Genomic DNA, 12336 nt, shown 5'->3' with positions numbered 1-12336 from the left:
AAGTGCCTCAGCTGCATTCTCCTTCCTGGACTCAGTATGTGGCCTCCTTCTCTGCTAACGACTGTAGACAATGACATACACCCACACACCCACACCCACACACACACGCAAACACACAGGTTACTAGGATACCAGTTGTTGTTAAGTGGAGTCAATGGAGCCTAAATGCTTCCCCTCTTTGGATGAGATGGATGGATGAGTGGTTGGGAGAGGAGAGGTGTGAGAGGTTGGGAGGAGGTAGTTGGGGGGGAAAGGTATGGAGGGATGAGGTGCCATGGGAGGTGGACGAGGGTGGGGACTGGGCAAAGCAGCAAATGGTACAGAGAGAGGGGGAGAGGGGAAGTTTAGATTAGAGGACAGGCAAGCTGACGTGTGAACTAAGGGTAGGCAGAGGGGGAGGGAGGGAGGGAGGGAGGGAGGGAGGGAGGGAGGGAGGGAGGGAGGGAGGGAGGGAGGGAGGGAGGGAGGGAGGGAGGGAGGGAGGGAGGGAGGGAGGGAGGGAGGGAGGGAGGGAGGGAGGGAGGGAGGGTCCTGGGGGCCGGTAGTAGTGGAGGTGGAGGCTTTGTCAGATCAAAGAGGCTTCATTTGCTCCCTCTGTAATCACAACACTGGACAATGACAGTCTGTCTGGGGAGGGGGCGGTGTGTATGTGCGTGTGTGTGTGTGTGTGTGTGTGTGAGGGAGAGGAGGCCATGTTGATGGAATAATGGGCTGAATTAGTGGGAGTGTTGTTTGTGAGGGGTGCAGGCTTTTTTTCCGAGAAATTCGACCTACGTGGTAAACTGCGGTGACATATAGCATTGGTGATGCACTGCTACATTCGAAATCCACCTCCAGATATGGGGAAAAAGAGGTGATCCTTCCACTCCTCAACAGCAGGAATCAGTCACGAGAAAGACAGTTGGGAGCGCACAGCCATTTGAGACGAGACGCACGCAGGCACATCATCAGCCAGCAAAACAGGAGAAGGGGGGGTCTTTCCATGGAAACGTGGCAAGTCTTCCTGTCAACGAGGATCACCTGCAGACTTCCCAAATCACTCCGAAGAGAGAGGACAAGTCCCAACCTGACTGGAGGATGACTTGAGGGAGGAATGAACGGAGGGTGAGGGGTGGGAGGGAGAGAGAGGAGGGGGGCAAGCTGTGGTACACAGGTACAGAGGGAGAGGCGGAGAGAGAGAGAGAAAGGGGGGAGAGAGAGAGAGAGAGAGAGAGAGAGAGAGAGAGAGAGAGGCTGCATACACTGTAATGAGTAGACAAAGGGAGGGATTTCCACATTGGGAGTTAGGAGGTAGGTGATAGAGTCTGGTGGTGTGGGGAAGGGGTGGGGGAGAGGGAGGGAGGGAGGGAGGGAGGGAGGGAGGGAGGGAGGGAGGAAGGGAGGGAGGGAGGGAGGGAGGGAGGGAGGGAGGGAGGGAGGGAGGGAGGGAGGGAGGGAGGGAGGGAGGGAGGGAGGGAGGGAGGGAGGGAGGGAGGGAGGGAGGGAGGGAGGGAGAAGAGGGGAGACGGGTGAAAGAGGGGAGAGGGAGAGCTTTCTTACACCCCCACACCTGAGTCAACAAACCGGCGACCGAAAAACAAAGTGTCGCTTGAAGGAAAGAGAAGAGAAGAAAGAGCGAGAGAATGGAGGAGGAGGGGAAGGAGCGCTGCCTTTGTCTCTGGTGGGCCTCGGTTGGCCGAGAGAAGACAGTTGGAGGAAGCAGGAGCGTGGTCACACGACAGTGTGATAGACACAACAGATGTGTCTGGCCAGCTGTCTGTTTGTCTGGCTGGCTGGCCGGCCGACTGGCTAGCAACAACCATTGAGCTATCTGTGTCATTTACCATGGTAAAAAGAAATGACACAACGTGTGGAAGATGCACAGCATAGAACCTTGTCCTACTGACACACAGGGCTGGGTGTGGTCCTATGTGTGTCCTGAAATTGAGGGAAGTGAGCTGCCTATTACTCAAAGCAAAGTAACACACACACACCTCTGAAACTACCACTTCTGGTTCTTGGTAGGGTAGATACTCCCTAGAGGGTCTGGATTTCCTCTTTTGAACACCCCCCCACACACACACACACGTACACACACTGAACAGAGAAGTGCAGTTATCTTGAGAGTTGCATCATGGCCCCTGTCGGTTACATCCATCTCTGCCTGGCTTACAGTAAATGACTCTCTGCTACAAGAGGGAGGAGACAGCTCGCCCATGTCAGCCTCCGCCCGGACAGGAAGTGAGCTCTTACTTCCTGCACGGTGGAGACAGACAGGGGGCTGGTGGCCTGTGGGACGCTCAGAACGTACCGTAAGCCATCTGTGCCACACAGTTACAGTAAGTACCCCAGCTGGTGGTTGGCCACTAACAGGCATGGTTATCCACCTTACAGGAAGAAGGCCTGCAAACGGTTACACTGCCTTCACTCCTCCACGTTTCCAGTGGGGTTTGAACCCCTCACCCTGGCAGTACTGTCACACTGCCTTCACTCCTCTACGTCTCCAGTGGGTTTTGAACCCCTCACCCTGGCAGTACTGTCACACTGCCTTCACTCCTCTACGTCTCCAGTGGGTTTTGAACCCCTCACCCTGGCAGAGGAAGTGCTCCGCTCAGACGGGGGTTGTCGTGACGATGGCATCAAGCGGCATCTCTCAAACGTTGGCCCGACCAGGGAGGGTGGGATGGTGGGAGGGGCGCGGACCACAGAGCTGCCAGGGCCTGGGGTTATCAGGGCTGTGGGGGGGGTGAGGGGTGGGGAGTGCATCAGTGCATTAGTGACCTGTGTCAGTGTGTCAACCCCCTCTGGCATCGGAGTGCGAGTGCGTGACACACACACACACACACACAAGCGCACCTGCACACAGACACACACACAAAGGCTGGCACACGTACGCAAACATCTACACACTCCGTCCCAGAACATCAACAGACGACACAGCTCCTTCCCTCTACTGAGGCGCCACGCGCCACAGCACAGAAAGAAAGATGTGCACTTCAGTGGTAGACGCCAGCCTCTTCTGTCTCCAAAGACACATCGAATTCCACAGAACAAATAAACCAGCATGACGCCAGACAGAGACACGCACAGGACCCTACAGTCGCACAGGAACACACACACACAGGCACACAAGCGCAGAGACCTCCTTCCACAATCTCATTGCTTCACTTCCAGGTCAGTGCTTTGGGATACAAAGTGAGCCAATCAGATCATCCACGAGGGGCTGGACCAAGCAGCGCTCCTTTATGTAAGAGTGCATGAGGGGTGGAGGGATGGAGGGAGGAGACATGGAGGGAGAAAGAAGCACAACACTGATAGGGAAGCCATACAGTGCCAAGTGTCCTATTTCCCCTGGTTTAACTCATTTAAAAGCACACACACACTCACATACACACACACACACACACACAAATGTAGAGAGGTAGTGGAACGGTTCCCAAACACAGATCAAAACAGATCACACTACATGGTCAAATCTCCACTTTGGAAAACACACAAGCACGCACACACACACACACACATGCATCAGCAAACACGACTGCGATGCCTCAGCTAACTTTGTCCGTGACCCCGATGGCACCGACAGGTCCGTCGTGGCCCTCCTGACTCTCTCTCCTCTTCTGCCATGCTGCTGTTTCCATCTGCTCTCCTCCTCCTTCCTTCCTCCTGTTCTGTTCTCTTCCCTCCCCTCTCCTCCTCTCTCCTCTCCTCCCCTCCCCTCTCCTTTCCTTTCCTTTCCTTTCCTTTCCTCCCCTCCCCTCCCCTCCCCTCCCCTCCCCTCCCCTCCCCTCCCCTCCCCTCCCCTCCCCTCCCCTCCCCTCCCCTCCCCTCTCCTCTCCTCCTTAATCACGTTAGGGGCAGAAACAATCAAGTGGAACCCTAACGAAGACATGTAAGTGTGTGTTTGTATGATACACACGTGCAAGCACTCACACACACACACACACGCACACACACATAGACTGGAATGTCGTGTTGATGTGTGAGCCGGGATGCTACACTGATCAGAGATAATGGCCAGACATGACAGGGATGTCATAGTGAGTGTGTGTGGTGGGGTGTGCGTGCCTGTGTGTATGTGTGGTGGGGTGTGTGTGTGCAGTGGTGGTGGTGGTGGTGGGGGGGTTCTTCATTCATCACCAGTCACAAGAAAAACAAAAGAGGGGAAATGAAGGAGAGCACACTCCTGTCTGGGAGACTCCCCTCCCCCATCATCACTCCTGTCTGGCTCTGTTTCTCTGCTCCTCATCAGGGGGTCTGAGGTCTGCTCCTCTCAATCCTTCACCCTGAGGTCCTCTCTCTCTCTCCCTCTTTCTCCCTCTCTCCCTGTTTCTCTCTCTCCCGCTCTCTCTCTCTCTCCCTCTCTCTGTATCTTCTCTCTCCCTCATTTACTATCTGCCTCTCACTCTCTCTATATATCTCCCTCTTCCAGCCCCTCACTTTGCTGGTGGGTGAGAGAGTGGTTAGCCTCTAGCGCTTCAATCCGGTCCAACCAGACGAGTCACAGTGCTGGGGAATTGGACTGGACGACACGCTCAGACTCATCTGGCACATTCTGTCTCTCTCTTTCTCTCTCTTTTTCTCTGTTTCTCTCTCTCCCTCTTAAGATAGGGAATCCCACAACATTCTACCATGAAATAGAACATGAATTATAAATCACAAAGAAAAAAGAGGAACAAAACTGCACACACACAGTTAGCTCTCTCTCACGCACACACACACACACATAGTTGGCACACAGACATGTGCACACATGAAGAACCTGTGCATGCACGCACGCACACACGCACATACAGCGGACCCTTAGGCACACAGTCAAATGCAAACATTTAAACAGCTTGATTTAGTGTGCGTGTTTGTGGAAGGTTGGGGGGTACCTCATCCTGTGTGCTGACAAGAACAGACGAAGTAGACCACGAGACAAAGAGAAGAGAAGGAGAGAGCAAGAGAGGAGACAGGGGGAGGAGAAGAACCTGGGGGAAAGCAAGAGGAAGAGAGAGGCGGAGAGAGAGAGGCGGAGAGAGAGAGGGAAAGAGGTGGAGAGAATTAGGGAGAGAGAGAGAGAGAGAGAGAGAGAGAGAGAGAGAGAGAGAAGAGAGAGAGAGAGAGAGAGAGAGAGAGAGAGAGAGAGAGAGAGAGAGAGAGAGAGAGAGAGAGATTTGTTTGTGTTTGTGGTGTATCTGTGCAGTTGTTTGCCCTGAGGTACAGAGGGCTCTGACCATGCACAGGAAGTGCTGGAGAGAGGAGAGAGGAGAGAGCAGCGTGTGTTCAAGGTGAGGACATGGTTAATGTATCTTTAGAAATGTAATGCTGAGACAGCGTTCTCTCTGTTATTGTGTGTGTGTGTGTGTGTGTGTACTGGGGGTTGGGCTACTCTCTCATAGGTGAGCTGACTTGGCGTGAGAGTAGTGTGTTAATCTGGGTCACTACACATACTGCACACACACACACACACACACACGAACACGCACACACCCACCCAGGGCCTATACCCTGGAACCCCTGAGCACATACTTATTAGTTTCTTTAAATATCAGCCTCACACACACACACACACACACACACACACACCCTGGCAGCGCTTTGACCCATTTATGATGTTGCAGCATCCCCCACCACTCTCTTTTATTTTTCTCTTTCACAGATGTGAGCACTCTATCTCTCTCTCCCCCCCCCCCTTCTCTCTCTCTCTCTCTCTCTCTCTCTCTCTCTCTCTCTCTCTCTCTCTCTCTCTCTCTCTCTCTCTCTCTCTCTCTCTCTCTCTCACACACACACAAGCTATCTCAACCCCCCACGTCTCATCTTGAAGACCCCCCCTCTCCAGTGAGGCAGAAAAACCTTCCTACAGCCCTAGTTGGTGACCCTGTGTCACATTAGAAGGACACACACACATACATGCACACACACCAACACACACATACATACACACACAGGGATTTCTAATGTCAACCCAGTGGGAGAAGAGAACCATTCGCTGGACACCGCACTATGAAACACACACCATATGCAAATCTATCCAAAAATCCAGTTCTTATCTATTTGGGAAACTCCATGTCAAGGATTACTTCCGCAAAACACACACTTTACATCCAACTTCCTGAACCAAAGTTTGAAAAAAAGACAGGAACCAAGACCTTCTCGGTTTTAGGATGTGCTGTAGTAGTATGACGTGGAACAGAACAGCTGGATGGGTGTGAGAGGGGAGGGGAAGGAGGTATTTGTCTTAAAACAGTACCGCTGATAAGACCTTAAAGGAGCCATGGCACACATGAGCTGCAGTACATCTATTAACCAGGAACATGTAAATACAAAGAGAGAGGAGAGAAGGAGAGAAGGAGAGAAGGAGAGAAGGAGAGACAAACTGACAGAGACAGAGAGAAAGAGAGGGAGAGAGAGGGAGAGAGAGTGAAGGGGGATGGTAAAGGAAGAATTAGTTGAAGGAGGAATCTCAATGACCTTTGCCCCTTCACCTTTTCCATCCTGATCTGGATGCCTGAGGGTGACCCTAGACCTACACAGCTGAGACTTCCTGTACACACACACACACACACACACACATGCAGCATTAATAAGATTGATGCTGAGTGTGTGGATTTGACCGTCACTGAAATCGATTAGTTGCACTAACAATCAACAAGCTGTAGTCTGGTTCGGTCTGAGACCAGCACAACTTGTTTGGTTTCCACAAAATACTAAGTGTATCTCTCTCTCTATCCCCCCCACTCTCTTTTTTTTGACCTTTGTTGTTGTTCTTCCAATCTGTCAATGTACACACAATCCTCCATCAATCTCTCCCTCTCTTCCACAGAATAAAAGAACACTACTCCCTCTCTACTTGGCTCCCTCAATTAGCTGTTGAGCGCTACTCTGTCGCTCTTCTCTCCTCTCTCTTCCACACTGTGCTCTGTTTCTCTACTGCGTTGTGCTGTAGCTCGAACACCCCTCTCTTCATCTTTAACTGTGTTGAAGAAGGACACGTGCTGGCACACACGCAGATCTACACACATCGCTGTGAGGGTTCGGAGGGAAAGCTCACTTAGTGAAGCCAGGACGGCCTTCGGTCACGTCCCTTCATGGTGGGGAAACAGTTTTAGAGTTGGAGTCTCCCTCGGCAACGTGAATCATTAATAAGCTCAACGTCAGAACACTGAGCAGCAGAGACGCTAGGTAAAGAACAGAGAGAGGGAGTGAGAGAAATAGAGAAAGGGAGAGAGAGATAGAGAGAAAGAAAGAGAGAGAGTGACAGAGAGAGAGAGAGAGTGACAGAGAGAGAGAGAGAGAGAGAGAGAGAGAGAGAGAGAGAGAGAGAGAGAGAGAGAGAGAGAGAGATAGAGAGAGAGAGAGAGAGAGAGAGAGAGAGAGAGAGAGAGAGAGAGAGAGAGAGAGAGAGAGAGAAATTGGAAACTGCTACTAAATAGCAATGTACCGGCAAACGACAGAAGTCACACTCATGCACAAACACACACACACGCACACAGACCCACCAGACACATAGCTCCGCCAAGTGTAAGTCGGCAACATTGCCATCCAAAATGAAGCCCATGGACAGATGAGGCTCGTCCTCGCCACAACAAGCCGCTAAATGCTGATTCATTACAAACCTCCTCTCTCTCTCTCTTTTATCTCTCTCTATCTCTCTCTCTCCCTCCCTCTTCTCTTATCCCTCATTGCCTATGCCGTCACATTCACACACACGGTTCTCGAGACAGACCCAAACAGAGAATGTGTGCTCACCGTGCTGCTGCTGCTGCTGTGTGTCCCAGTCTACCGCGGTCTGGTTCCTTGAGCAGGGTTATCACCACACAATCCTCCTCGCCTTAGAGGGCATGTGCAAATCCTAGCATCGCCGGCGTCAGATCCCCCCCCCACGAAAACAACCCCGGTCGCTCCTGCCCTCCGCGTTAAGGTCCACACACACGTCCACACACACACGCGCACACTGCTCCTCGCATGCCTAGACGAGACTGAAGACCTCCGAGAGGGTGTGTGTGTGCGCGCTGTGTGCTTGAGCCCGCCCCCTTCTCTCTGTTTCGCTCTCCTGTCTGTCTCTCCCTCCCTCTCTCTCTCTCTCACTCACTCACACATGCATTCACACTCTCCCTGCCCTCAACCCCTCCCTCCTTCCTCCTTTTTTCTCTCTCTCTCTCTCCAATTTCACCTCCCCCCAGTCTGTCGATTGACTGCCAGCATGAGGGCTGGGTCTGTGCCTCTTCGGCTGAGACATCCCTAGTCTCCTTTTAATTGCTTAGTCTCTGGTCTGAAGTTCACACACGCGCAAACACACATGCGCCTCTCTCTGACGCTCGCACGCACACACACACACACACACACACCCTCCTCTCTCACACACATGCTCAAGTCAATAAAATCACACACTCAAACGAAACAAACAGAAATGAGGGAAGGAAAGATAGGAAATAGACATGAAGTGAGAGAGGAAGGGAGGGAGGGAGAGAGCGAGAGAGGCAGCTGTGAGGGGGGGGGGGCAAGGAAGCAGTCTCTCTAAAACAATATCTATCTATTTATATCTTGGGTATCAACTCCCAATAGATAAAGCGCCAATTCACTGTTTTAAGTGTTTACCTTCGGATGTGTTTGTCCAGACTTGGGGGTCAGTGCATCAGGCACGCCGTGTGGGCTTGTTAATCATTGTTGTTGATCACTGGACTGAATCAAGCGTCCTATCCAGGTCAACGGTGTTTCACCTCACTAACACAACAGAAAAAGGGCTTTCTTTTCAGGGGTGGTTCCCCCCTCAATAAAATCCTTGGAGGTAGGTAGGGGTTAGGGAGGTGAACACCTGGGAAGGACGGTGCTGACGTCACAAATGAGATTCTCCCTCTTTTCCTGGCAGAATGTTCCGGGCCAGCCCAGCTGAGCAGCGGTGTGGCTGTGCTTCAGAGAGAGGACGTGTCACAGAGCCAGAGGGCGAGGTTAGTTAAGAGGCCATCTGAACAAAGAAGCTGACAAAACCACGGCAGGAGAGAGAGACAGAGGTAGAGAGAGAGAGACACACACACCTTAGCACCCGAGGCATCAGGTGACATTCCAGCACCCAACGGGGACAATAGCACTGCAGCTCTTTTGTGTTTCTCACTGCTGCTGTGTGTGTGTGTGTGTGTGTGTGTTTGTGTTTGGAGGTCTTGTGAGGGGGAGCTCAAAATTGTAATGGATGCAGTGTCTTCTACTCTAAGCCTACGAAAACAGGAAGTCGCCAAGCTAGGGGATCCACAGATATTTGGACACGCGTTCCCACAGTGCAACACAAACAGGTCATTTATTGGATCCTAATGTGATTATCTGGTGAACAAACAGAAATGCTAGCTGGGGACTGTAGTCCTTCAAGCCTTGGCTAACAGGGGGGGGGGGGGGCATGCTGGAACACGCAAGCAGAATCCTAATGAATTTTGGACAGTTTGACAGGAACATAAACAGGATGTCTCATTACATGTCTGCACTTGATTTCTTGCCATTTGGCATTTGGGCGTGATGGGAACCCTTTGGCTGTCGCGCACATTAGTCATGAGCTATTGTTATCAGTAGTATTGTGTCATGTGCAATGAGTTGTTTTTATATTGTAACACGTCACACCCAAATCTGGGAGATGCAACCGTAGCTTCTATACCGTTGACACAGCACTCATTTCTTGCTGTGTGTGTGTGTGTGTGTGTGTGTGTGTATGCACGCGTGTCTGTGCAGCAACAACCCATACCAATCATATTTCTCCCCACCTAAGCTAAAGCAGGCCGACCTAAGACGATACAACTGCACCTGATGATCTTACTTAAGGAAGTGTGTGTGTGCATGTGTGTGTGCGTGTGTGCGTTTGTATGTGTGCATGTTATCAGTGGTATGCATACTATCAGTAAAGGGCAAAGAATAGTTTGTGGAGGAATGCATGGTCGACTGTGTCACCCGTTCATGCTTCTTCCATAGGTTAGAATGACATTGTCACTAAACAGATATAAAAATTCATCCACATAAACGTGTGACTGACACAAATAGCCAGAACCTTGCACACCCACCCACCTTGCCAGATCAGATAAAGTCTTTATCACCAGCCGAGCGAGAACAGCCTATGAATAATGAACCAGCCACAGGAGCTACGACAGTACCAGCCTCTCTACCTCCACCTTCCTGTTGGACCAGTGTTAGCCTAGCTTGCCACTCTGCCTTCAATATCAGCCACCACTAACAGTTGCGTTTGCAGCACCCAGTCTAACACCTATCACATTTTCCATTAGTACAAGGCACCTTGGCAAATGTGCACACGTGCAAACGCATATATACGCATATTACCTTTCATATCCCACTTGATGTTACAGCCACACACACAAACGCACACACAGGTGAATTGTTGGGACCACACCAGATGGTATTACACCATACTGTATATTGTTGGTGTAGCTCACATTACAGTTCAGACAATACTTCTATAGAATTGAGGAGTATGAACCAGTTGACATTACAGGAGAACTGAAGGACCAGTAAGACGATCCTAACAGCAACCAGTTAATCAAAATGATAGTTGCCTGAATCATCTTCCTTTCTTAATATGCTGAAACACTCTGTTAGCTCACACAATTAAAACATTAAGGAACACAACAGTAATGAGGTAACTGTAGCAGTTTGTTAATATTATGATGTTGTTGTTTTTTTAAGCAAGCTAGCAGATTCGTTCATTCAGTCCTTTCAGCATCACCTTCCCCTTTAAGGCACAAGAGGATCTTCTGTTACCTAGCTACCACCCAAATATATAGTGACTGTGGCTGTCCAAAACGGCTCCCATGGTTTGAGCAGTGAATTAAATGACCTCCACTGGCAAAAGCAAGGTCGCCACAACAACAGAACATTAGCCCAAAGCTATTAGTCGAATGAATATTTACGAGATATATGCTACACTGTTAGTTCGACACAGCCTGTTGTACAAAAAAAAGCCACATATTGTGTCAGTTCCATTGTATTATTTTTACCTGGCTTTCAACTTTACGCTGCATAAACAGGAATAGTTGTGTTCCAAAAGTTCTGTTTCAATTAGGTGTTCTCAAGGCTTTGTTGAAGGTTGCTATTAAGTCCCTGGTCATTCAACAGTCATTTATGATTACATTTGCGAGAGTTTGGCTTGGTAAAGAAAGAGTATTATTAGGTCACTGGCTTCTCACACTTACTCAGTAAACTGTGTTGAGACTGTCACGGAGGAGGCCTGTTGAAACAGGCTGGGGATGAGAGCTAGCAGGCCAGCATGCAGCAGGGACATGTTAGTGTTTGGCCCACTGGGCACTGCAATGATTTCCATAGAGGAAGTAACATGTTGCATACTGAGACATGAAGTGGGTTGATGAGTGAGCAGTGGGCAGTGGAGTCCACTGTTCAAACCATTCATATATATCAAACACACATGCACAAACCAGAATGGTGTGTTAAAATCCTTCATTCCCCGGGAAAATGAAAAGGCTCTATTTAACACATCTCTCCTCGTGTCTCAGAGCCTGGTAAAGCTGACGGACAGAGCTTAACCATGCACATTCACTCCCATCCATACAAATGAGACTGTTCTGTCACACACACGGGGAGGGCGCGCGTTAGTGGACGGTCACAGAGGTGTCCTGCCCAGCAGCCTGTCTCTCTCAGACATCATGGGACAGGTCTTCACGGGGTACTGAGATCCTCTACTCATCCAGTCAGCTTGTCAGGCAGCACGCACACGTGTGCTATCGAATTCATCTTTGTGCGCGTGAGAGTGTGTGTGTGTTCGGATGTGGATATTTGTGCTGAATGTGTTGATGTGTACACCGAAATAGTGAAACTAGAGCAGAGGTCCCATCTGTCTTTGTGTCACTGGCTTCTGCTGAGGAGAGCAGAATAGGAGAAATCAAATAAATAATCCCAAGCCAGGGGAAATGTTCCAAGGCTCTATCTCTGATACACACACACACACATGCTCTCACACAAACACACGTGCACACACACAGGCGAACACATACTGGTAGACTACAAGTACAAACAGCAGGATAATTCCACAGACTCAGTATGGCCACTGTCTGAACAGGAAAGAGTTTCCAAACGGAAGCAGGGATGACAGACAGGAAGGAAGAGAGGAGGGAAGGGCAGTGGAGAAATAGGAAAGATAGATGAGGGATGAGCGTTGCACTTCTCATCACGGAACTGTGTCTGTGTCAGGAGGAAGATCTGACCCCATCATCGAGCATCGAGAATCTCATGCCCACTCTTATCTACACAGTGTGTGCTGTTTTTCTATGTGTGTCCGTCCCTTAATGATGACATGGCATGTGACAGGAGAGGGGGATGAATGAGAGTAAACCAGGGCAGGAGAATCAGTGAGACGGAACCATTCAT

At 50.3% G+C, this 12336-nt stretch overlaps 1 protein-coding gene across 1 annotated transcript in view; it reads right to left on the bottom strand.

Moving 5' to 3' along the window:
• Positions 1-7906, bottom strand: part of tiam1a (TIAM Rac1 associated GEF 1a) — a 48318-nt gene extending 40412 nt beyond the window's left edge. Inside the window, exon 1 of the mRNA XM_084698580.1 lies at positions 7714-7906. The gene's annotated coding sequence lies outside the window, so the exon portion shown is untranslated. The remainder of the gene's footprint in view (positions 1-7713) is intronic.
• Between the last annotated feature and the right edge of the window lie 4430 nt (positions 7907-12336).

This window comes from Hypomesus nipponensis, chromosome 5, assembly GCF_054491055.1.
Source record: "Hypomesus nipponensis isolate SF chromosome 5, ASM5449105v1, whole genome shotgun sequence".
Classification (NCBI taxonomy): Eukaryota; Metazoa; Chordata; class Actinopteri; order Osmeriformes; family Osmeridae; genus Hypomesus; species Hypomesus nipponensis.
The sequence above is the reverse complement of the archived record's forward strand: the minus strand, read 5'-3'. Positions and strand labels throughout refer to the sequence as shown.